Here is a 27,862-nt window from a genome sequence, read left to right on the forward strand (position 1 = left end):
CTCTCCAACATTTATTGTTTCCTGTTTATTTAATAGGAGTCATTCTTATAGGTGTGAGATAGTATCTCATTGTACTTTTGATCTGCACTCCCTTATAGCCAATGAAAATGGGCATCTCTTTACGTGCTTTTGATCCATCTGTACTTGCTTTGCAGAAAAATGCCCATTCATATCTTTAGCACAATTTATAATTGGGTTGTTTGTTCTTTTGGTGTTGAGGTGTATCTCTTTGTTTACACAGGATATCATGCATTTGTCTGAGATGCGATTTCCACATATTTTTTCTCGTTGAGTGAAGATGTTTCCCTACATTTTCTTGTAGAAGCTTTATGATGCTAGTTCTTCTAATTAGGTGTTTTTTTGTGTAGAGTGTAAGATAGAGGTCCTCTTTCATTCTTTTGTCTATTGATACCCAGTTCTTACATGCCCAATTACTGAGAAGACTATTTTGTCCCAGTTCAGTGGATTTGGGGACCTTGTCAAAAATCAGTTGACAAAGATTTGGTGGTCTATTTCTGCACTCCCAATTTGATTCCATTGGTCAATACTTCAATCCTTGTGCCAGTAGCATACTGTTTGACCACTGTGGTTTTATAATAGGTTTAAAGTTAGGTAGTGTTAATCCTCCTATTTTGTTCTTCCTTTTTAGGATGCTTTTAGCTATCCAGAGTATCTTTCCTTTCCAGATCAGTTTGCTAATTAGCTTTTCCAAGTCCTCAAAGTATATTGTTGGAATTTTGATGGGTACTGTGTTGAATCTGTAGATCAATTTGGGTAGAATTAAAATTTTAACTATATAACCTTCCTATCCATGAGCAGGGAATTTCTTTCCACCTATTTAGATCTTCTTTGATTTCTGTTAGCAATGTTATGTAGTTTTCTGTGTACAAATCCATTAAATCCCTAGTTATGTTCATTCGTAAGTACTTGATTCTTTTAGTTGCTATTCTGAATGGAATTTTTTCCTTAACTGACTCCTCAGATAGGTCATTGCTTATACTTAGAAATGTTACTGATTTTTGCACATTAACTTTATATCCCACCACCTTGCTCATTTTTTTGTTAGCTCAAGTAACTTTGCAGTATATTTCTCAAGGTTTTCCAAGTATAATATCATGCCATCTGTAAATAATGAAAGTTTTACTTCTTCCTTTCCAATTTGGATGCCTTTTGTTACTTTGTACTGACTGACTGTTGTATCTGAAACTTCTAGCACAATGTTGAATAATAGCGGTGACAGTGGGCATCTTTGTCTCATTCCCAATATGAGGGGAAATCTTTCAGTCTCTTTCCACTGAATATAATATTGGCTATAAGTTTTTCATATATTCCCTTAATCATATTGGGGTAGTTATTTTTGATTCTTATCTTTTGGAGTGTTTTTATCAGAAAAGGATGTTGAATTCTGTTGGTTATTTTTCAGCATCAATCAAGATGTTCATGTGATTTTTCCCTTTTGATTTGTTAATATGCTGTATAACATTAATTGATTTTCTTGTGTTGAAACATCCTTGCATTCCTGGTATAAACCCCACTTGGTCATAGTGTATAATTCTTTTAATATGTTGCTGGATTTGATTTGCTAAGATCTTGTTGAAAATTTTTGCATCTAAGCTCACTAGGGAAATTGGCCTGTACTTTTCCTTTCTTATAACTTCTTTACCTGGTTTTGGTATTAAAATGATATTAGCTTCATAAAATTATGTAGGTAAAGTTCATTTTTCTTCAATTTTTTGGAAAAGTTTGAACAGGAATGGTGTTAGTTCTTTCTGGAATGTTTGATAAAATTCCCCTTTGAAGCCATCTGGCCCTAGGCTTGGCTTTGCAGCAAAATTTTTGATGACTGATTGAATCTCTTCACTTGTGATTGGTTTGTTGACATCTTCTGTTTCTTCCTGAGTCAGTGCAGCTTATCTGTGCATTTCAAGGAATTTGTCCATTTTATCTAAATTGTTGAGTTTGTTGGCATTATTGGTAAAATTTTTTTGTGAAGGATATATTTGTCCCTCAGCCAATAGTGGATAATTGATTGGGGCAGTACCAGTTGTAAATTCTTCCCAAATATTTTAATCTTCACAATAGTGGTGTGCTGACAGAGGATAGTTGGATAGCAGGGCAGAAATCTCTAGGAATCTGTCTCTTCACCAGAACAACTATTGAACTGGGAGGAACTGTCTGAATCAATGATTTTGAGCTCACAAATCTAATAGAACAATTAACACATTCTGGGAAGACCTGGATGAAGACATTGATGAATGCTGGTAAACAGAATAGAATTTCACCCTTTATGCAGTAGCTATCACACTTCATCCCATAACATCATGGTAGAGAAGATGTCTGAGTGAGAAATGTAATGCTAATACCCCAAGAACAGTGGGTGGGGGTGTGTGGTCAGATCACTGACCACTAGTTTGATCAGCTACTTCAGCTCTTGGGGCTTAACTTACAGGTGGACATTTTTCCAAAGGCCTTCACGCAAAAACAGTAGAAGGCTGTATTGAAGACAACACCCTTCATCAGAACTACAGAACAATTAAGGGATGCAGTACTGGTCAAGTGTTGAATCAATAAAACATAGTTCCAGTAGAAATAGGAATTTCTCCTGGCACCTTAGCTGGCCTCTCACCAGTGCCCAATCCAGTATAGTATAGTGTCAGCCTGGGCTCCCATTGCTGTTCTCTGGCCTTGTATGGCTGGGCAAAACTGACCTCTTTTAAAAGTCATGCCCCCTTGCCGAAATTTTTCCCCCAAGAAAAGCAACTCTGGGCAGCTAAAGCAGTGTAGGAAATAATGAAGTCAAACAGCCTGAGCAAAGGCTTCCTTGCTTTAAATCCTATAACAGAGCACCAAGGAGAGGGAGTGTATTTCATAGATACTAGAAAGAAATTAAAATTCCTTTGAACAAAGTAACTCCTATGGCCACTAGCAACCAAAAGCTCAGAAAAGTCACAAGGTCCAAAAATAAAGGGAGGGCTTTACTTTGCATTCACCTGCGGATGAACTTCTTGATTGGAAAGCTTGATTCTGGAGGTGAACATCAGCCAAAACATATCTCATTTGCAAAAAAAAAAAAAAGAGAGAGAGAGAAATGCTCATTTCACATTGATTTGTTTGGTATTGTTCACTCCTGGCATACAAGAAAAGACAAAATCTGAATACAAACTCAAGAAATAGGCAGCTCAGTAACTAAATTCTAGAGTTAACACTTTGAAATACTAAAATGAACAGAGTGAAAAAAGTATTAAAAAACAAAAAAGAAGCAGGAAGTTATGGTTAATCCAAATGAAATGCATACAAATCCAGAAAACATCAATGATAATCCTAATATCTTAATTTCAATCTTAATCCCAAAAGGAAGAATGCTTCCACCAGAAGGTAAAATAATTATTCAGTTGAACTGGAAGTTAAGACTTCTATGGAATCACTTTGGGTTCTTCAAGCTTCTGGATCAACAGGCAAAGAATGGGCTGACTATGGTGGCTGGGATGACTGATCCTAATTAAGGGAAAGTAGGACTGAAACTTCACAATAGAGTTAAAGAAGAGTTTGCCTGGAATATAGAAATCCCCTAAGGTGTTTCTCACTACTACAATACCTTGTGATTAAAGTTAATGGAAAATTGCAACAACCCACTCCAGGAAAAATGACAATCTGTAGAAAGCTCAAGACTGAAGGTTTGGCCTACCACATAAGGAAAAGAAACAGAGCCAGCAGAGGTGACTGCTGAATGTAAAGGGAATGTGGAATGAATAGTGGATGAAGCTATTTATAAATCTGAGCTATGCCATGTGACCATTTTCATAAACAAGGAGTATAATGTTTATGAATATTTCTTCCTTATTTTATTATGAGTGTTTGTCTGTAAATATAAAGCAAATATCTTTGTTTTCAACTTTGCCAGGTTATGGGGCCTAGTTGTGGGGTCAGGGAAGTAATAGTCTGATTGTGACTGTGGTGATATTTTGGGGGATTTACATCATCAGTAATTTTATTGCATCTATGGTTGATTACATTTACAAACCACTGAAGACATTGACATCAAAAACGAAAGAATTGTCATTCAATCAGCAAAAAGATTTAAGAGGAGAAGTGAGTATTTCAGTGGTCATAAGGGAGAACTTCCACCTCTACTCAGTCAGCCATCTTCACCTAGGGAACTCACTGAAAATTTTCTAAAGAGTTCCTAGTTCAGGGCTTGCTCTATATTGGTCTTGCCCATCCCACAGTCACATAATCCAATTCCTATTAAAAACTCATAATATTTACATAACATTTATATAATAGTGACAAATATACATATCTTGTTGGTGCTGTTTTCTAGGGAAACCTGAAAAACACAGCACCTAAATTAATCAAATATCTAGGAATAAATTTAACCAAGGATGTAAAAGACTATTAATAGGAAACTACAAAATATTACCAAAAACAAACAAACAAGAGGTAACTAAGTGGAAGGGATTTGGGAAGCCTGTGCCCACACAAGAGTAATTAAGACTAGATGTTGGGAAGATTCAAAAACATTCCTCAATAATGATGAATCAATCAACAAAATGTCAAAACATCTTTAACGCTAGGAGCTTGAGCACACTCACTCATTGAACAATAAGAATCTTTGAGACAGAAATAGATCCATGAAGTCATGTTTAAAAGCTAACTGACATTCACCTCTGAGAGTCTGAAAAATTCTGTGCTTACCCAAGGCTTCACCCAATTAAGAGCAACCAGAAAGGGAAAATCTGAGCTACTAGTATCTTGCTGAAAAGGAAACAGCATAAATTCAAAAATTTGGGAGCATTCACACAATAGTAAATTGTCAAATTAAAACTAAGAAGGCTTAAGCAGGTTTAAATAGAACCTTTGAGCAGTAAGTGGCTTATGCTTACAGGTTATCCCTATGTTATCAGGCTAAATGATGATAAAAAAGACAAAAGTCTGAATACAATCATCAGAGTTTGCACACTGCTGTGAAAGAGACTTAACAGAGACAGTACAACTAAGCCTCTAAAAATAAGTGACTGACTAAACTAACAAATATTAACCTCCTAGGGGCTAGGGGCAGAAAATAATGATCCAAAATTTATACATAGATTTTTATCAATGTTCAGTTTTCAAGAAAAAATAATTATAAGATATTCTAAGAAATAGGAAAGTTTGAGACGTAGAAAGGAAAAAGTATCTGGCACTAGGAACTTCTTTGAAAGGGCCCAAATATGGCACTAGTGGACAAAAAGAGTGTAGGCAATATGCAGATGTTCAAAAAATTAAAGAATTATAGGAATAATTGATTTCTAATGAATAATACCTAAAGAGTTAAAGAAGAGTGTGATGAAAATGTCTCAACAAGTAGAGACTATCAAAAAAGTTGGAAATTATAAAAACAACCAAAATAGAAATAATGTAGGTGAAAATTGAAATAGCTGCAAAAAATCACAAACAGGACATAACAATAGATTACAGCTGGCTGAATCTCTCAGCCATTGATACTTTGTCTCATTTCGCTCTTCCCCCTTTTGGTCAAGAATGTTTTCTCAATCCCTTGATGCTGAATTTTAGCTCATTCTAGGGTTTTTCTCAATCCCTTGATGCTGAGTCTCAGCTCATTCTAGGATTTCTGTCCCACGTTGCCAGGAAGGTCCAGACCCCTGGGAGTCATGTCCCACATAGACAGGGGGAGGGTGGTGAGATTGCTTGTTGTGTTGGCTAGAGAGAGAGGCCACATCTGAGCAACAAAAGAGACTCTCTTGGGGGTGACTCTTAGGTCTAAATTTTAAGTAGACTTGACCTATCCTTTGTGGGGTTAAGTTTCATATGAACAAACTCCAAGACTGAGGGCTCAGCCTATAGCTTTGGTTGTCCACACTGCTTGTGAGAATATCAAGAATTCAACTTGGGGAAGTTGAATTTCTCCCCATTCTCACCATTCCCCAAAGGGGGCTTTGCAAATACTTTTTCACTCTCTGATCGAATCCCTCTGGGATTCATTGTGGCATCACTCTGGGCAAACCAACAAAATCTCATGTCCTACCTGAGATTCCAAGTACTTATGGTGTTCAATCAAACTATCTACAAAAGTTATATTAGGAAATGCACTAGTCAAAATATAAATTTTGTACCAAATAAACATTTTTTGCTTTTTACTGTTATTTTTTTAACCTGTCCTCCAGAGTTGTTAAGCAGCTGGATTCCATTTCAAACACTCTGCAGTGAATAAAGTTGGGCGTGAGTAAATTTTGTATTTCAGATTATCCTTCAAGATGGAATTATGGAAAACGATAATTAGGATGAAAAGAAAAACAATACTTATGGTATTTGATGTCCATCACCAAGTAACTTCCCAAAAGAATTTGTAACAACATTCCATGACAATGCTTAATGGAAGATATATATAGTTTTTCATTTCAAATGAAAAGTGGCACGTCCCCACTTGACGGATAGGTTTCCTGCTGAGCTGCTTCCCAGATCCCAGGCTGGAGCCTGGCCCCCAGTGGTGATGTGCCCAGCCCAGGAGGCCAAGTGGCCAGAGGCGCTAGTGATTTGGGAGCAGTGATGGGGAGAAGCTGCACCCCAGCAGTGGTGTGTCTGTGGGGTGTGTGGGGTGGTGAGAGCGGCAGGGGTTCGGCCTGGCAGGAGGGGGCAGGTTGCTGGAAGGGACCTGGGAATGTTGGGCTGCATGCAGGGTGGCAAGGTGTAGCGCCCTGATCATGCCTGATGTGGCAGGGAGTGGGTGGGAGGCCAACAGAGGGTGATAGTGGTATAGAGCTGGTGGCCAGTAGGGCCCTGTGGTCGGGAGACAGACAGAAGTTTGGGAAGGGCCCCTCGCCACAATGCCATCAAGGCAGTGCAGCCCTCCCCAGCCTCGGCTCTTGGGACTGCCGGTGGTGGACCTGGCATTAAGTTCCTAAATTGTTTCAGTGTGCATGATCGTTTCTATTCAACATCATACTAAAATTCCTAGCCAGTGAAATAAGTAAGGGAAAAAAGTATACAGATTGGAAGGGAGGAAGTACAATCTTGCCTAGTGAAATAGATAAAAGAAAAAAAAAAGCATACAGATTAGAAAGGAAAAGGTAAAACTCTATGCTAATCAAGAAACGAATCCCATTTACAATTGCAACTAAAAGAATAAAATACCTAGGAATAAATTTAACTAAAGAGACAAAAAACCTATATAAAGAAAACTACAAAAAACTGCTAAAAGAAATCACAGAAGACCTAAACAGATGGAAGGGCATACCGTGTTCATGGATTGGAAGACTAAATATAGTTAAGATGTCAATCCTACCTAAATTGATTTACAGATTCAATGCAATACCAATCAAAATCCCAACAACGTATTTTTCAGAAATAGAAAAACCAATAAGCAAATTTATCTGGAAGGGCAGGGTGCCCCGAATTGCTAAAAACATCTTGAGGAAAAAAAATGAAGCTGGAGGTCTTGCACTGCCTGACTTTAAGGCATATTATGAAGCCACAGTGGTCAAAACAGCATGGTATTGGCATAAAGATAGATATATCGACCAATGGAATCGAATAGAGTGCTCAGGTATAGACCCTCTCATCTATGGACATTTGATCTTTGATAAGGCAGTCAAGCCAACTCACCTGGGACAGAACAGTCTCTTCAATAAATGGTGCCTAGAGAACTGGATATCCATATGCAAAAGAATGAAAGAAGACCCATATCTCACACCCTACACAAAAGTTAACTCAAAATGGATCAAAGATCTAAACATTAGGTCTAAGACCATAGAACAGTTAGAGGAAAATGTAGGGAGATATCTTATGAATCTTACAATTGGAGGCGGTCTTATGGACCTTACACCTAAAGCAAGAGCACTGAAGAAGGAAATAAATAAATGGGAGCTCCTCAAAATTAAACACTTTTGTGCATCAAAGAACTTCATCAAGAAAGTAGAAAGACAGCCTACACAATGGGAATCAATATTTGGAAACGACATATCAGATAAAGGTCTAGTATCCAGACTTTATAATGAGATTGTTCAACTCAACAACAAAAAGATAGCCAACCCAATTACAAAATGGGAAAAAGACTTGAATAGACACCTCTCAGAGGAGGAAATACAAATGGCCAAAAGACACATGAAGAGATGCTCAATGTCCCTGGCCATTAGAGAAATGCAAATCAAAACCACAATGAGATATCATCTCACACCCACCAGAATGGCCATTATCAACAAAACAGAAAATGACAAGTGCTGGAGAGGATGCGGTGAAAGAGGCACACTTATCCACTGTTGGTGGGAATGCCAAATGGTGCAACCACTGTGGAAGGCAGTTTGGCGGTTCCTCAAAAAGCTGAATATAGAATTGCCATACGACCCAGCAATACCATTGCTGGGAATCTACTCAAAGGAATTAAGGGCAAAAACTCAAACAGACATTTGCACACCAATGTTTATAGCAGCGTTATTTACAATTGCAAAGAGATGGAAACAGCCAAAATGTCCATCAACAGACGAGTGGCTAAACAAACTGTGGTATATACATACGATGGAATATTATGCAGCTTTAAGGCAGGATAAACTTATGAAGCATGTAATAACATGGATGGACCTAGAGAACATTATGCTGAGTGAGTCTAGCCAAAAACTAAAAGACAAATACTGTATGGTCCCAATGATGTGAATCAACACTCGAGAATAAACTTGGAATATGTCATTGGTAACAGAGTTCAGCAGGAGTTAGAAACAGGGTAAGATAATGGGTAATTGGAGCTGATGGAATACAGACTGTGCAATAGGACTAGATACAAAAACTCAAAAATGGACAGCACAATAATACCTAATTGTAAAGTAATCATGTTAAAATACTGAACGAAGCTGCATCCGAGCGATAGGTTCTTGTTTTGTTTTGTTTTGTTTGTTTTGTTCTTATTATTATTACTTTTATTTTTTTTCTCTATATTAACATTCTATATTTTTTTCTGTTATACTGCTAGTTCTTCTAAACCGATGCAAATGTACTAAGAAACGATGCTCATGCATCTATGTGATCATGTTAAGAATTACTGATTGCATATGTAGAATGGTATGATGTCTAAAAAAAAAAAAAAAATGGTCAGCACAATACTGCCTAACTGTAATGTAATTATGTTGGAACGCTGAATGAAGTTGCATCTGATCTATAGTTTTTTTTTGTTTTTTTTTTCTTTCTCTTATATATTTTTGTACTTTTTATTTTTATTTGTGTTTTCTCTGTGTTATCACTTTATTTCTTTTTCTGTTGTCGTGCTATTTCTTTCTCTAAATCGATGCATATGTACTGAGAAATGATGACCATACACCTATGTGATGATAGTAAGAATTACTGATTGCATATGTAGAATGGATTGATTTCTAATGTTGTGTTAGTTAATTTTTTTTAATTTATAAAAAAAAAAAAAGTAAAAAAAAAAAACTCTATGCTTATAGATTATATTTAATGATGAGGAAAATCCTAAGGAATCTTCCAAACAACTCCTGGAACTAATAAGTGACTTCACCAAAGTCAAAGAATTTGAGCTTAGTGTTATTAAAAAGTGAATGATATTTTGATACACTAACAAAGAACGACCAGAAATATACATTTTAAAAACAAGCATAATTTATAAGAGGGCCAAAAGAATCAACTATTTAAGTACTAATAGAACTAAATACATGCATGGTCAATATGTAGAAAACTACAAAACAATTTTAAAAAGAACTAAAGACCTAAATATATGGAGAGATATTTATGTTCACAGTTTGTAAGCGTCTCAATAATTCAAAATTAAAAACTTTCATTCTCTTAAAGGTACTGTTCAAAGGGAAGCCACAGATCATGAGAAAATATTTGCAAATCACAAATTTGACAATGTATGTCTATTCAGTGCATAGAAGGAACTCTCAAAACCCAATAGTAAGAAAATAAGCCATTTAATAAATGGACAAAATATGTGAACACATACTTACAAAAGAAGCCAAATGGATAGCAAATAAGCACACAAAAAGATGTTCAATATCATTCTTTTTAAAAAATACTTATCTGGGGGTGCAAGAGTAGTTCAGTAGTAGAATTCTCACCTGCCAAGCTGGAGACCAGGGTCTCCTGGCTCATGCACTCCCCCCCCAAACAAAACAAAACAAAACACATAAACAAAAGAAACAAAAAATTCAACAAGTGGTGCTGCAATAACAGGATACTCACATGGAAAAGAATGAAACATGACCCCTACCATACAACATATAAAATTAAAAAAGTAAAAAATAAATAAAATCAAATTTAAAAAAATTACTTAGCCAAAATGGACAGGCTTGCCTTAAAGATCTGAAAAATTAACAGGTGAATTTTCAACAATATATCAAAATTCCAACAGCCCAAATTTTTAAAAATGGAAAAGCCAATTAACCAATTTAATTGGAAGAGTAACAGTCTCTGAATAGCCAAAAACAACTTGAGAAAGAAGAACAAGGTTGGAGGACTCTCTTTAAAGCATACTACAAAACTACAATGGTTAAAACAGCATGGAATTGGCATGAGGATAGGCATATTGACCAGTGGAATCAAACTGAAAGTTCAGAAACAGGCCCTTGCATCTATTTCCAAATGGTTTTTGACATGCTGACAAGTCCACTCATATGGGAAAGACTAGTCTCTTCAATAAATGCTGCTGAAAAAATTGGATATCCAAATGTGAAAGAAAGAAAGAGCACCCCTTTCTCACACCATATAAAAATATTAATTCAAAATGAATCAAAGACTAAATATACAAATCAGGACTCTAAAAATACTTGAAGAAAATGTAAGTAAGCATCTTCAAGACCTTGTGTCAGGCAATGGTTTCTTAGACTTTACATCCAAAGTACACTCAACAAAAGGAAAAGTAAATAAATCAAAATTAAAAACTTTTGCACATCAAAAGACCTTGTCACAAAAGTGAAAAGGCAACCTGCTCAATGAGAGAAAATATCTGGGAACCATATATATGATAAAGACGTAAAATACAGAATATATAAAGAAATCCTATAGCACAAACATAAAAAGACAAACAACCCATTTTAAAAATGGGCAAAAGACTTTAATAGACATTTCTGCCAAGAAGATATATAAAAGGCTAAAAATGCACATGAAAACATGTTCAACATCACTAGCTATCAGGGAAATGCAAATCCAAATCACAATGAGATATCATTTCACACTGACTAGAATGGCTACTATTGAGAAAACAATAGGGAGATGGTCAAGATACTAGCTTAGCAAGGGGTGGGATTTAGTTCGTTCTCCAGAACAGCTACTAAATAACCAGGAACAGTACAGAACACCTCTTGGGGCCACATCAGTGAATGGAAACACAGCATATCCCAGTCAGGACCAGCTGGACCAGCTGTGAGCACCCCCAGGACCAAGAGTTTCCCAAGCCACTGCTGCCAGTGCCCCTCCCCCACAGGCTGCTTCTCAGAGGGGAAAGGAAAGTGAGTTTGACAGCAGCAGGGGCAGAGTACAACTAAACTTCAAGTGTGGAATTAATTCACAAATTCTGACTACTAAAAATAGGCCCGCAGCTCAGGTGAATCTGGTCAAAGCAGAAGTTGCTGATTTTTGCCCTGGCACCAAGGGGGCAGGGCTGACAGAAAAAGAAAAAAAAAAAAGAAGAAACAGAGGTGTTTTGTGGCTGTGTTTCTACAAAGGCTTGACTGTCTTTGGATACAGCGGCAGGTCTCCTCAGGCTGCAACTGCCCCAGGCATAGGCAGAAACAAGAATGCTTGAGATCTTGTCTGGAGCTTGTGCCTTCCCAAGGGGAGGGGTGAGGCCCAATCCAGGTGGAATTCCTCCCTCAAGGAATTCAGACATCAGAGCCTGGAAATTTGAAGCCATTAAAACCAACCTACAACCTCTCCTCTGTCTCCCCATGCCCCCAGCAGGGAGAGTCTGCCAAAGTTAAAGGTACTGCATCATCTTATGCTGGTGGGACCTGCAGGCAGACAAGTAATACATACTGAATACTGGGCAGGATAAGAAAAACAGAGCCCAGAGACTTCACAGGAAAATCTATCAACCTGCTGAGTCTTAACCTCAGGGAAAACTGAAGCAGGTGACTCTTTCCTCCTCACAGGAGGACAGTGTGGTCTGGGAAAATCCGGCTGGGGTCTATTATACCTAAATAGACCCTCCCAAGGGTGGGGGGCAGGAAAGGCAACATACAGGCAGGGAAAGAAACAAGAAAACAAGAACTGAAAAATTATCCTCTGTGAAACAAAACCTAAGCTAGTAGTCCAGAATAAGCTGAACTGAATGTCAAAGAACAGACAGACAACAAATTCATCCAGCAAGAATCCTAGGTAAAAGAAGTGAAAACAATCTCCAGAATAAACTAATTAAGACAATTAAATATCTAGAAGCCAGCAAAAAATAATAAATCACTCTAGGAAAATTGAAAATATGGCCCAGTCAAAGGAACAAACCAACAATTCAAATGAGATACAGGAGTTGAAGCAATTAATTCAGAATGTATGAACAGACATGGAAAAACCCATCAAAAATCAAATCAATGAATTGAGGGAGGACATAAAGGAGGCAAGGAATGAACAAAAAAAGAAGAAATTGAAATTCTGAAAAAACAAATCACAGAACTTATGGGAGTGAAAGGTACAGTAGAAGAGATGAAAAAAGCAATGGAAACCTACAATTTAGATTTCAAGGGGCAGAAGATAGAATTAGTGAGCTGGAGGAAGAAACATTGGAAAAATGACAAGAAAAGAAAATATAGGAAAAAATGGAAAAATATGAGCAGGGACTCAGGGAATTGAATGACAATATGAAGCACATGAATATACATGTTGTGAGTGTCCCAGAAGAAGAACAGAAGGGAAAAGGAGGGAAAAAAACTAATGGAGGAAGTTATCACTGAACATTTCCCAACTCTTATGAAAGACTTAAAATTACAGATCCAAGAAGTGCAGTGTACCCCAAAGAGAACAGATCCAAACAGACATACTCCAAGACACTTACTAATCAGAATGTCAGAGGTCAAAGAGAAAGAGAGAATCTTGAAAGCAGCAAGAGAAGAGCAATCCATCACATACAAGGGAAACCCAATAAGACTATGCGTAGATTTCCCAGCAGAAATCTTGGAGGTGAGATGACAGTGGGATGATATATTTAAATTACTAAAAGAGAAAAACTGCCAACCAAAAATTCTATATCCAGCAAAACCGTCCTTCAAAAATGAGGGGGAAATGAAATCATTTTGAGAGAAAAAATCACTGAGAGAATTTGTGACCAAGAGACTGGCTCTGCAAGAAATACTAAAGGGAGCACTAGAAGTAGATATGAAAAGACAGGAGAGAGAGGTGTGGAGAAGAGTGTAGAAATTAAGACTATCAGTAAAGAAGAAAAGTTAGATATGACATATAAAATCCAAAAGGCAAAATGGTAGAAGAAATTACTACCTGTACAGTAATAACACTAAATGTTAATGGATTAAACTCCACAATCAAAAGACATAGATTGGCAGAATGGATTAAAACACAGGACCCATCTATATGCTGTCTACAGGAAACACATCTTAGACCCAAGGATAAACAGAAGTTGAAAGTGAAAGGTTGGGAAAAGATATTTCATGCAAATAACAATTAGAAAAGAGCAGGAGTAGCTATACAAATATTCAACAAATTAGACTTCAAATATAAAACAATTAAAAGACACAAAGAAGGGTACTATATATTAATAAAAGGAACAATTCAGTAAGAAGGCATAACAATCATAAATATTTATGCAGCAAGCCAGAACACTCCAAAATACATGAAGCAAACACTGAAAAGGGAAATAGACACATCTTCCATAATTCTTGGAGACTTCAGTTCCACATTCTCATCAATGGACAGATCATCTAGACAGGGGATCAATAAAGAAACAGATAATTTGAATAATGCAATAAATGAGCTAGATGTAACAGACATTTATAGAACATTACACCCCACAAAGGTAGGATACACCATTTTCCCAAGTGCTCATGGATCATTCTCAAGGATAGACCATATGTTGGATCACAAAACAAGTCTCAACAAATTTAAAAAGATTGAAATCATATAGAACACTTTCTCAGTTCATAAAAGAATGAAGTTGGAAATCAATAATAGGCAGAGTGCCAGAAAATTCAAAAATATGTGAAGGCTCAACAACACACTCTTAAACAACCAGTGGGTCAAGGAAGAAATTACAAGAAAAATCAGTAAATATCTTGAGGCAAATGAAAATGAAAAAACATCATATCAAAACTTATGGGATGCAGCAAAGGCAGTGCTAAGAGGGAAATTTATTGCCCAAAATGCCTATCAAAAAAGAAGACAGAGCAAAAATTGAGGAATTAACTGCCCACTTGGAAGAAGTAGAGATAGAATAGCAAACTAACCCCAAAGCAAGAAAAAGGAAAGAAATAATGAAGATTAGGGCAGAAATAAATGAAATTGAGAACGTGAAAACAATTGAGAAAATCAACAAGACCAGGAGCTGGTTCTATGAGAAAATCAGTAAGATTGATGAACCCTTAATAAGACTGACAAAAAGAAGAAGAGAGATGATGCAAATAAATAAGATCAGAAATGGAAGAGGAGGCATAACCACTGACCCCACAAAAATAGAGGAAGTAATGACAGGATACTATGAGCAACTTTATGCTAATAAATACAATAATGTAGATGAAATGGGCAACTTTCTAGAAAGGTATAAACAACCAACTTTGATGCAAGAAGAAATAGACAACCTTAACAAACCAATCACAAGGAAAGACATTGAATCAGTCATTAAGAAGCTCACCAAAAAGAAAAACCCAAGACCAGATGGCCTCACAGGTGAATTCTACCAAACATTCCAGAAAGAATTAGTACTAATCCTGTTCAAACTCTTCAAAAAAATTGAAGAGGAGGGAATGCTACCTAACTCATTCTATGAAGCCAACGTCATCATCATACCAAAGCCAGACAAAATTATTACAAAAAAGAAAACTTCAGACCAATCTCTCTAAAGAATATAGATGCAAAAATCCTCAACAAAATTCTAGTAAATCGAATCCAGCAACACATTAAAAGAATTATACATAATGACCAAGTAGGATTCATCCCAGGTATGCAAGGATGGTTCACCATAAGAAAATCAATTAATGAAATACACCATATCAACAAATCAAAGCAGAAAAACCACAGATCATCTCAACTGATGTAGAAAAGGCATTTGACAAAATTCAACATCCTTTCCTGTTGAAAACAATTAAAAGGATAGGAATAGAAGGGAACTTCCTCAAAATGATAAAGGGAATATATGAAAAACCCACAGTTAACATCATTCTCTATGGGGAAAATCTGAAAACTTTCCCCCAAAGATCAAGAACAAGACAAGGATGTCCACTATCACCACTGTTGTTCAACATTGTGTTGGAAGTTCTAGCCAGAGCAATTAGACAAGAAAAAGAAATACAAGGCATCAGAATTGGAAAGGAAGACGTAAAACTCTCACTGTTTGCAGATGATGATACTACATGTTGAAAACCAAAAAAATCCACAGCAAAACTATTAGAGCTAATAAATGAGTACAGTAATGAGCAGTCTGAGAGGTCAATCAAGAAAAGTACTCCATTTACAATTGCAACCAAAAGCTTAAAATATTTAGGAAGAAATTTGACTAAAGAGACAAAGGACCTATATGAAGAAAACTACAAGAAATTGTTAAAAGAAATCACATAAGACCTGAATAGATGGAATGGCATATCATGCTCATGGATTGGAAGAGTAAATATAGTTAAGATGTCAATTCTACCTGAATTGATCCACAGAGTCAATGTAATACCAATTCAAATCCCCAAAACTTACTTTTCAGAAATAGAAAAACAAATAACCAAATTTATCTGGAAGGGCAGGGTGCCCTGAATTGCTAAAAGTATCCTAAGAAAAAAAGTGAAGTTGGAGGTCTCACGCTACCTGACTTTAGGCACATTATGAAGTGACAGTGGTCAAAACAGCATGGTACTGGCATAAAGATAGATATACTGACTGTGTTAGTTAGATGCAGTTGTCAACTTGGCCAGGTGAGCATACCTAGTCTTGTTGCTGAGGATATAAGCCAATGGTGCATGAACCTCATCTGTTGCCAATTACATCTGCAGTCAGCTAGGAGGCCTGTCTGCTGCAATGAGTGACAACTGACTTAATTGGCTGGTGCTTAAATGGGAGATTGCAACATAGCACTGCTAGCAGCTTGGTATTCCTCATCTCAGCACTTGCAGCTCAGCCCAGGCCCTTGGAGATGGAGATTACCCCGGGCAAAGTTGTTGGAACCCAGGGGCCTAGAGAGAAGACCAGCAGAGACCATCCTGCGCCTTCCATGTAAGAAAGAACCTCAGTGGAAAGTTAGCTGCCTTTCCTCTGAAGAACCAACAAAATAAATCCCCATTTATTAAAAGCCAATCCGTCTCTGGTGTGTTGCATTCCGGCAGCTAGCAAACTAGAACACTGACCAATGAAACAGAATAGAGTGTTCAGATATAGACCCTCTCATTATGGACAAGTGATCTTTGATAAGGCAGTCAAGCCAATTCATCTGGGACAGAACAGTCTCTTCAATAAATGATACCTAGAGAATTGGATATCCACATGCAAAAGAAAGAAAGAGGACCCATATCTCACACCCTATACAAAAATTAACTCAAAATGGATCAAAGACCTAAACATTAGCTCTAAGACCATAAAACTGTTAGAAGAAAATGTAGGGAAATATCTTATAAATCTTATAAATAGGAGGCAGTTTCCTAGACCTTACACCCAAAGCAAGAACATTGAAGAAAGAAAGAAAGAAATGGGAACTCCTCAAAATGAAACATTTTTGCCCATCAAAGAACTCTGTCAAGAAAGTAAAAAGACACTCTACACAATGGGAGACAATATTTGGAAATGATACATCTGATAAAGGTCTAGTATCCAGAATATATAAAGAGATTGTTCAACTCAACAACAAAAAGACAGTCAACCCAATCACAAAATGGGAAAAAGACATGAATAGACACTTCTCAGAAGAGGAAATACAAATGGCCAAAAGACACATGAAGAGATGTTCAATTTTCCTGGCTATTAGAGAAATGCAAATCAAAACCACAGTGAGATATCATCTCACACCCACCAGAATGGCCATTATCAATAAAACAGAAAATGACAAGTGCTGGAGAGGATGTGGAGAAAGAGGCACAGTTATCCACTGTTGGTGGGAATGTCAAATGGTACAACCACTGTGGAAGGCAGTTTGGTGGTTCCTCAAAGAGTTAAATATAGAATTGCCATATGACCTGGCAATACCATTCCTAGGTATCTACTCAGAGGACATGAGGGCAAGGACACAAACAGACATCTGTACACCAATGTTTATAGCAGCATTATTTACAATTGCAAAGAGATGGAAACAACAAAAATGCCCATCAACAGACCAGTGGCTAAACAATCTGTGGTATATACATACAATAGAATATTATGCAGCTGTAAAACAGAATAAAGTTATGAAGTATGTAACAACATGGACAGACCTTAAGAACATTATATTGAGTGAGATTAGCCAGAAACAAAAGGACAAATATTGTATGCTCTCACTGATATGAACTGACATTAGTGAATAGACTTGGAGAATTTCACTGGTATCAGAGACCATCAGGAGATAGAAATATGGTAAGATATTGGGTAATTGGAAGCTGAAGGGATACAGATTGTGCAACAGGATTGAACGTAAAAACTCAGAAATGGTCAGCACAATAATACCTAACTGCAATACAATAATGTTAAAACACTGAATGAAGCTGAATGTGAGAATGATAGAGGGAGGAGGGCTGGGGACACAAATGAAATCAGAAAGAAAGACAATAAAGATTGAGATGGTATAATCTAGGAATGCCTAGAGTGTATAATGATAGTGACTAAATGTACAGATTTAAAAAATGTTTTTGCATGAGGAAGAACAAAGGAATAGCATTACTGCAGGGTGCTGAAAATAGTTGGTAATTAATATTTAAAAATTTTAACTTATGTGTGAGACTAAAGCAAAAAATGTTTGATACAAAATTTGTATTTTGACTAGTGCCTTTCCTAATATAACTTATGTGGACAGCTTAATTGAACACCATAAGTACATGGAACTTGGAGTAGAACATGAGATTTTGCTGGTTTGTCCAGAGTGATGCCCTGATAAATTCCAGAGTGATTTGAACAGTGATCAAAACAGTATTTGCAAAGTCCCCTTCAGGGAATGGTGAGAAAGGGGGAAAATTCAACCCCCCCAAGTTGAATTCTTGATATTCTCACAAGCAGTGCAGACAACCAAAGCTATAGGCTGATCTCCCAATCCGGGGATTGTTCATATGAAATTTAACCCCAGAAAGGATAGGTCCAGCCTATTTAAAATTAGGCCAAAGATTCATCCCCAAGATAACCTCTTTTGTTGCTCAGATGTGACCTCTCTCTCCAGCCAACACTACAAGCAAACTCACCACCCTCTCCCTGTCTATGTGAGACATGACTCCCATGGTCATGGACCTTCCTGGCAATGTGGGACAGAAATCCTATAATGAGCTGAGACTCAGCATCAAAGGATTGAGAAAAACCGTAGAATGAGCTGAGACTCGGCATCAAGGGATTGAGAAAACCTTCTTGACCAAAAGGGGGAAGACTGAAATGAGACAAAACAAAGTATCAAAGGCTGAGAGATTCCAAACAGAGTTGAGAGGTTAACCTGGAGGTTATACTTACACATTAAACAGGTATCATGTTTTTAGTCTAGATGTAATGTACAGGCTGGAGGGAACTGCCTGAAAATGTAGAGCTGTGTTCTAGTAGCCATGTTTCTTAAAGCAGATTGTATAATGACATAGTTTTCACAATGTGACTGTGTGACTGTACAAACCTTGTTGTCTGATGCTCCTTTTATCTACCTTATCAACAGATGAGTGAAACATACAGAATAAAGATGAATAATAGGGGGAACAAATGTTAAAATAAATTTAGAGTGAAATGCTGATAAATGGTGAGGGGGAAGGGTGGGGGTATGGTATGTATGAATTTTTTTCTGTTTTCTTTTTAATTTCTTTTTCTGAATAAATGTAAATGTTCCAAGAAATGATCATGATGATGAATATGCAACTATGTGATGATATTGTGAATTACTGATTATATATGTAGAATGGACTGATCAAAAGTTAAAATATTTACATTTGTTTGGTGGGTTTTTCAGTATTCTTAAAAAAATAAAAATTAAGAAAGAAACAATATAACAGAAAACTAGGTGTTAGAGAGGGTGTGGAGAAATAACACTCATTCATTGCTGATGGGCATATAAAATGGTGTAGCTGCTATAGAAGACAGTTTGGCAGTTTTTCAGGAAGTTAAACTGAGAATTACTACATGACCTGGCAATCTCACTACTAGGTATACCCAAAAGAATTGAAAGCAGGGACACAAACAGATACTTTCATATCAATGTTCACAGTAGCATTATTCACAATTGCCAAAAGATGGAAACAGCCCAAGTGTCCATCAACTGATGTACTGGTAAACAAAATGGTATACACGCATGATGGAGTATTGGTCAGCCATCAAAAGGCATGAAGTCCTGATGTATGTGACAACATGGACAAAACTGAGGTCACTATGCTGAGTGCAATAAGCCAAACACAAAAAAACAAATATTGTATGATCTTGCTGATACAAACTATTACAAACAAACTTATAGACTTAGAATATAGATTATAGGTTACAGGGCAACCTAAATCTAATGTATAATCTGTATCTAGATTATTACCTACAATTTATATCTAGATTATAACCTATATGTAGAGTATATATATCCTAGAATCTATATTTACAGCTAACCTATAATCTGTATCTAGATCATAAATCTATATCTAGATCTAGGTTACCACAGATTGTGGTTAGAGAATAAGGAGTTGATGCTTAATTTGTACAGAATTTCTACTTAGGTTGATTATAAAGGTTTGGAAATGGATAGTGATAGAAGTTAGGATTTAAGGGATGATTATGGTTACTGTATCACTATCTGTCTTTTTTGCTTTCTGGTATACTGGAATACTCAGAGGGAAATAGCTGAAATCATTACCCAACTGACTTGATCCCTCATAAAGATCCCTCAAACCTTTATTTTGTGCCCTTGTGATTGTAAAAACCTTGTGACTAACCTTCACTTGGACCCATTTATCCAGCTTTCTCATTTAGAATCCTGTGATTTCTAAAGACAGCCCCTCATGTTTACTAATAAAGGGTCTTGGGTCAGACCAGAAGTAATCTACCCGAAATCCAAAGATATCTTGATAACCAAATCTGAATCTAACCAAAATGGGCCCACCTGACAGGGGCAGTAGCTTAGATTTCAACTTACAAGTCACTATATTTCATTATAATACTAAAAAATCATGCCCAGCATAAGACCACCATTTTCTTACATAAGTTCTGTGACTAGGTATGTAATCAATCTGTGCATGATGAATAATTAGATCACTTATAATTACATCAGCCTGTGCCATAGTGCTCATTATCCTAAAACCTGCCCATTTTTTGATAGTATAAATCAGAAGTACTGCAATAAACTATTTCTCTCTTTGAAACCCTGGCATCTCAGAAATTGGTCATTTGCTGCATTGGGCAAAAGAATCTACCACCTTCATTCAGTAATAGTGATGATGGTAGCATGTTATTGTGAGTGTGGTTAACAGCACTGAATTTTATAGGTGAATGTGGTTAAAAGGGGAAACCTTATGTTGTATACATTACTAGAATAAAAATGACAAGATGAAAGATAAGACTGTATAACACAGTGAACCATACTGTGCACCAGGCACTATAGTTCATTATACTAGTTTAAGCATGTTTGATCATGAATTATAACAAATGTACAATTAATACAAGGTTTTAACAATAGGGTGGGATATGGAAAAAATGAACCCAATGTAAATGATGGACAATAGTTAATAGTACCATTTTAATAATTTTTCATCAATTCTAACAAAGGTAACTACTGTTTAAAAAGAAGTACAATTATAAAAAAGTGGTATCATCAATTCTAACAAATATTCCACAACAATGCAACATTTGGATGGTGGGATGGTATACTGGAATCCTGTACTTATGCATGATTGTTCTGTAAACTCACAACTTCTGTAATAAAAAAGCAAAATAAAAACCATAAGGGAAGTGGTCTGGCTCTGAGTCACAGGGATTCGACTTAGAAGATGGCAGCTTTCCCAAGGGAAAAAAAAGAATATTCTTCAAGCTGTGATCATCTATTATCAGACATTCCATAAAAGAAATTAATTTGGGGCTTTTCTGAAAATACATTTCCATCACCTAATAAAAAGCACATTCTCCAAAGCAGTGACAAAAATGAAGAGGTGTATTGTTTTCAACAAGGTCACTTCATTTCAAGTCTGATTTATACATAAATTCTAACAACTAAAAAAATAGATTGCCATCTACAAATCAACATCCACCATTTAAATCTGCTGTGTCCATTATATTCTTTTACAACAAAAACAAGTGGTATCTCAATCCATTACAGAGAAAGCTGGTAAAAGAGAGTAGACTCACTTATCTAAAAACAAATAATGAAGATGAACTTTTACCAAGTGTGATGAAAAAAATATATAGGTAAAACCTATCTGCTCCAAGGAGATGAACAAAAAAACACAAGAGTTTAACTGCTAAGTACCAACCAAATTATAAGTGCATCAAGCCTGTGTCAAAGAATTCCAAAAATTCCACACAAAATAGAGTGACCTACAAGCCATTTGTGGAGAAAGAGAATAACTGTCATTCAGCTGCAAATCTGAATGCTCCTTGGGTTCTAAGCCAAAAAATAAAATCACAAGTTACACTTCAGGGTGGAGCAACAATTTTTAATAGAAAAAAAATGCTCTTTTAAGAAATTGTCTCAGGAAAATAAATCATTATGGGAATCCACCCAAAAAAATAAATCAAAAGTGACTGAAGATTCTGATTTAGAGACTGTCAGTGAAAGAAAAACTTATGTGACAAGGCAAGTACCAGAGTGCTTGCTACTATGAAAGGAACTGAACATTGAGCTATTGAGCTCAAGAAGTAAAAATGAAGAAAAATTAATGAAGGATTCATCAGTTTCTTCAAGAGAATGTAAACTGGATGAAAGTAAGCATTTTCCTTCAGATGATTCCCCTAGTGAAAGCATGAAGGCAGTTTCTTCTGAGTCCATTGTCTATCCCATCTTCAGTGTGCCTTCAGTCAATACAAAAAGGTCTCTAGCTGAAGAACAAGTCTTCTGTGGGGTCCATCATATCCACTAACTTCTGGAAACAGACCAATATGCAGAAAAATACCAAAGACACAAATAAAAAATGTAAAGACCAATTCATCATAGATGCAGGTCAGAAAAATTGGGGGGCTACTATGTATAAGCCTTGTGGCATGATCTATACAGCTTCTAACCCTGAAGATGAACTACAGCATGTTCAGCAGAGATTTCTGGAATGAATCAAATATAAGAATTCACAAAAGGGTATACAATAAAAAGTGTCTCCTCCAACCCTTCTACTGATCCTCACATCCTCCTCCAAACACCCAGTTCCCATCTCTGGAGGTATCCAACATTAACAGTTTCCTCTGTATATTTTCCAAAGATATACTCTGTATACATAAGCAAATATTATCACATGATTTTTAACCTTTTTATGGTGTATCTTGCTACATAGAAAATTAAAAATTTTTACATAAAAAAACATAAGTAAAGAGTAGTGTCACTGTCTTGCTCTATGTCCAACAGCAGCAATCTATTCATTATTGCTTTTGACCCTTAACACAAATATCAACAGTTAGCATCTTCATATTACAAAAATTATTTTGACCTCACAGAACTCTGGAAAGGTTCCTGAAGACTAGAGATCACACTTTGAGAATTACTGGCTATTTACACAATACTTTCACTGGAGGTGATTTTTAACTATTTCCACTTTTATGGGCGCTCTTTCATAAAACTTATTAAAATACATGCACACACTGTGATACAAAATGATGGCTAAAGAACTCACCTTGAAGTTTATTCATTTCTGCTGCTCCAGGGAAAAGGTAGAAACTATGAAGCCAGAGAAGGGGAAGCTGACAGGAGTCATAGGATCTTATCTTGCAGCTCCAGAAACCACCTATGAGAAATTTCCATACAACATTTTTGCAAGGAAAAAACCTCTGGAAAAAAATATCTTTGACTTTTCATATGCAATTAAGAAGGGCTATGATGAATGTTCATCTCTCCATGGGTGATTCTGACATAATCTTGATGAACCTGGAACATTTTTATTGAGTAAATTGAAGCATTTACTTCCTACTGGTTGCTTTAAAAATTGTATCTGTTTATAGTAAATAACACAAAAGAATTTAAAATTTAAACATCAAATAATAGATAAGTTAAGCAAGGTGTATAATATATCCAATGATGGAACCCTACACTAGTATCACAAATCATACTGAAGAGAAATATTCACTGACATGGAATGATTTTGAGGTTACATGCCAGAACAATTTCTCCTGTTAATATACTAAATTTCACAAGGTTAGAAAGAAAGTCTTTTCAAAGCTCTCAATAATGAGATGCTTCTTCTCCCTAAACTGCAGTTTCTCAAAATCACTTTTCCAAGAAGGTTGTTTTAACTTCAGTATGATAAACAACAGTGGACCTGGAGACTTCAGGTGTGCCTCAGCTTCCACAACTCAGGACCCCAGTGACTGTCTTACTTTCAATTTCAGTATTTTTAAAATGAGGAGGAATTAAATAACTTTGAATATGCTTTCATGTACCATCCTGATATTATGTCTTTGCCAGAAGTCTAATACAGTGTTCTGGAATTCACTGACCCCTCAAACACTGACTTGGGCCTAGTGTAAAATTTAATTAGGTCTTAATGAACTCCCATGTGATCATCTACTCTACTGACAGTGGCAAAAACCTAACTTCTACTAAAATAACAACTGGACACCATAATCCCAATTTGGTGACTTCTTATTTGTTGCAAAAACAACTAGATGCCATGAACCTGAAATCCACATATGAGCAGAAACCAGCCTGGGGCTTTTACAGAAAGACTAATAGGAAACCCAGATAGCAGCAGCCAGTCAGAGGCATTACATCACTTTCATAATACTGGGCATGGATGAGTCCTAGTTTTCATCTTTAAGAAAAGTCCCATTTTTCCTCTTTGACCTTGGCCTGAACAGGTTCTGTAGTAAAATTCAACACTGAGTGCTCAATTTGTGGTTTCAGTTTACTTTGTTCTCTTTAACTGTCCTTTGAGACCAGGTTGGAGGATGAAGGAGGAAGGACGTTAATTTACCTTTTGACCCCTGGGTTCTGAGGAGGTAAGATTAGGTCACTACACTCCATAATTCTCACCTGGTGGTGCTCAGGGATAAAGACCGTGCATTTTAGTGTGGAAAAGGGGATGGACTTTAGAATATAACAAAAAAAATCTAAATCCCGATTATCTGCTTACTCCATAATTCTGGACAAATCACTTTCTCCTTCTGAACTTTTAGTTACTTCATTAAAATGGAGACAGTGACACCGATCCAAAGGATGGTTGTGTGGTTAAATGGGCCAACACTGAAGAGAATACTATGCTTTGCAATAAAAGCAGCTCCCCTCTGAGAATTTATCACACTGTATATACTACCCTATTTAATACAGAGCATGACGAAGGTTATGTGTTGGTGGTACATGGGATAAAACAGTCTCAATTAAAAGATGAGTATCTGAGGCTGGCACGTGAACTTTGGCCCGAAGTCTCTCCGGCACTAAACCTGATGTCTAAGCAGCAGCACCCAGACCCGCCGCCCTGACGTGGTGGGTGAGGGTCCACGCCCCGCGTGGCCTCTCCCTTTGCTCGCAGCCGCCTCAGTGCGTGAAACCTCCAGAGAAGGAAGGGTCCCGACCCTTCTCAGACTCCGCCCAAGGCCCTTCCCAGGTTGTGTCAACCCATTCCGCCACCCTCCCTTGACCCCGTCCCGAGGCCTTCCTCAGGCTGCACCCGGACACCTTCCTCGACCCTCCCCTGACCCCGGCCCAAAGTCCTCCCCAGGCTGCACCCTAACCCTTTCCTGACTCTCTCCGGAACCCGGCCAAAGGCCCTCCTCAGGCTGCACCCGACGCCTTCCTCGACTTTCCCCTGACCCGCGACCTGACCCTTCCCCGATCCCTGGAGACTGTGGCGGCTCCCGAGGCCCGACTCCGCCCAGTCGCTGAGACCCTGCTGTCCCCGCCTTGGCCTGACGCCTGCAGAGCGACCTCAGACATACCTGCAGGGGCTCGGCCTCCACTCACGACCCGCGCCGAGCACCGCCCCTTCCTCCGCACCACTGGGGAACCCCGAGGCTCCGCCGCACGCTGCGGAGACACAGCCTGGGACAGCCGGAGTGTGGACAATGGCTGCACATGCGCAGAGCGCCTGGGGCAGGGCACGCACAATTTTGTTGACGTCACAGTCGTTGGCATGGGCGGGGCGTGTCCTGCTGAGGCAGGGTCTGCTGGAGGCCTGGGCCATTTGAGACCCACAGCAAGGACTGGGGTCCACGGACGCCCCCCACCCGGGGCCTTGAAGACGGAGGCCTACCTGAGGAGATGCCGTGAATGTTGGTGGGTAATTTAAATAACCACCTGGAAATTGTCTGGTAGTTCAGCAAACAATAACACCCTCTGAGAGACGACTTTATCTTAGGAATGCTGGCCTTCAAAATTGTGCAAACAGTACATGGGGAGTGCAGTAAACTAGAAAATATGTATGAGCTGGAGCAGAAGACAAGGGCCATACACACCCCTTCCTAAAAGAGAACGAAGAAGCTTGATATTAGATGCACACCCTTCTAAAAACTTTACATAATTTTTATCCTAATGGCAGAAAGCTTTTTAACTATCATTTCACTGCAGAATATATGCTGAGACTCTTTCATGGTCAGTAACTTTATGTTGTCAGTTTACTCATGCCAACAAAAGAATTTCTTCTCATACAAAATCATTACAAATGTTAAACTTTTCATAATGAAATTAATTTTTAAATGTGCCTGATCCATATTGGGATATATGTATATATATACCTACATATATGTAAATGCATACATATATGTAAGCACACAAACATGCACCAGTTTTCAGGATGGGAGTATTACTAGACAAAAGCAGTGGATTCTTTTGCCTGATGCACGCACCCCATGTATTGTTTGCACCAATTTTCATTCTTCCAGGACCCAAATCCTTGTTTTGTTTTCATTGTTTGTTTGTTTAGTTTTTGCTTATTTATTTATATATTTAATATCACAGTTCTTCAGTGATTTTTTAAATAAAATTACTAAGTGGTTGATGTTATCCAGTGAATCTCCTTGTTTAGACTTAGTCCTCATTGCCCTCATTATACAGCACCAACTCAACTTAGTAATCAACATCGATCCCCCTGGCTGGTGAAATCTCATTCTCTATGCATGGATGAATATGTATAATATTGACAGACCTCTCCCACATTAATCTCTATTCATCTTTGATCTTAGTTTTTCTCAAATGGACACAGATACCTGCCATGACATGAAAGTCCTGGCTACATTTGATTCATCGTGAGAAAGGCAAAGAGCCAAATCAAAATAATCAAATCAAGTCCCTGGGATATTTAATGCTTGGACTGACATAATGTTTCCTCATTAATAATTGTGAATATGAAACTCATGGACTGACTTTGTATTATCAACCAGTGAGCAAGGTGAATGTGCTGGGAATCTGAAAAACTTCTGAGGTGAATTAAAAACTGAACGAAAAAAATGACAAAAATGCCAGGTAGCAGTTGTTTCCCTCTTGAATTCTTATCCATTAATAAGGATGAAGCCTTTTGTAAGAAAGTCAATGTCTTCTTGATATAGAAATTGTATTTTGAGAGAATAATGAAAGCAAAACAATTATTTTAAAGTACAATAGATACTCACAAGGGCAAAGGTGCAGGGTTGGATTAGTGATAATTGATTTGGTTATTTCTTACATCTCTAATGTGGTGAAGTTTATAATACAAGTAAATGTCAAATTAATTGAAGAATCAAATCTTCTTTGACAAATGGAAGGAACCAAGTGCTTTATGAGAAAGAAAATGAACTGATATAAAAGGGAACTGAAATGCTAAAGGACAATCTGTGAATATGTGATAAATAAATGTAGCCAACACATTTAGATAATGTAGTTAATTAAAAAGGCATTGACCTCAATGATAGGGAATGGTAAATTACTATTGGACTTCAAGTACCATAGAATATATCCCATGATTATGTTTTATCATAGGTGCGTATGTGAGTGTGTGTCCTTATTACCAGCCAAACCGCTACATTGTTTCTTCTTTCCAAATTTGGAATATGCAAACACAACCAAGTAATAAATACACCTATATTACTCTACTACTACTTTGTCCCTCTTTAACCAATAGCACTGTTACCAAAATATATATTAAATTCTGTATTTACCACCAGAAGTGCCAGCACTACCACGAGAACGTTATAATATTTGAATATTTAAAGCATCAGATGTAAATGAATCCAGTCTAACTATACTTTTTATGATTGGAAATGATATGAAGATATACTACAGCATTCCCCCATTTACAGTATCAAGTCCTGGACTGATTCTCAGTAATACTGAGAATCCCCATGGTTGGGATGACTCTTTGATAGTCCATTACTTAGACCTCATCCTCTTAAGGAACTCCTGGCCCTTGAACAAAGTATCCTTCAGTGCACCTTTCATGGTTTCATTCCGTAGACTGAAGATGAAGGGATTCAAGAGAGGTGTGATGACACTGGA

General features: G+C 37.3%; 1 protein-coding gene and 1 pseudogene across 17 annotated transcripts in view; one reads left to right on the plus strand and one right to left on the minus strand.

Moving 5' to 3' along the window:
• Positions 1–27,862, minus strand: part of LOC143673140 (voltage-dependent N-type calcium channel subunit alpha-1B-like) — a 201,198-nt gene that overhangs the window by 25,946 nt on the left and 147,390 nt on the right. For 14 of the 17 annotated variants that reach the window (XR_013170207.1, XR_013170209.1, XR_013170205.1 and 11 more), the window contains 2 exons: positions 25,333–25,854; positions 23,076–23,186 (listed from right to left, as the gene is read on the minus strand). The exons of 2 other annotated variants lie outside the window; for them this stretch is intronic. The gene's annotated coding sequence lies outside the window, so the exon portion shown is untranslated. Of the gene's footprint in view, positions 1–23,075; positions 23,187–25,332; positions 25,855–25,874; positions 27,858–27,862 lie in introns of those variants that run through there. One more of the 17 variants, XM_077147481.1, reaches the window with a different exon arrangement.
• On the plus strand, positions 21,249–22,557 carry LOC143673142 (N-acetyltransferase ESCO2 pseudogene; annotated as a pseudogene).

This window comes from Tamandua tetradactyla, unplaced genomic scaffold (genome assembly GCF_023851605.1).
Source record: "Tamandua tetradactyla isolate mTamTet1 unplaced genomic scaffold, mTamTet1.pri scaffold_141_ctg1, whole genome shotgun sequence".
NCBI lineage: Eukaryota > Metazoa > Chordata > Mammalia > Pilosa > Myrmecophagidae > Tamandua > Tamandua tetradactyla.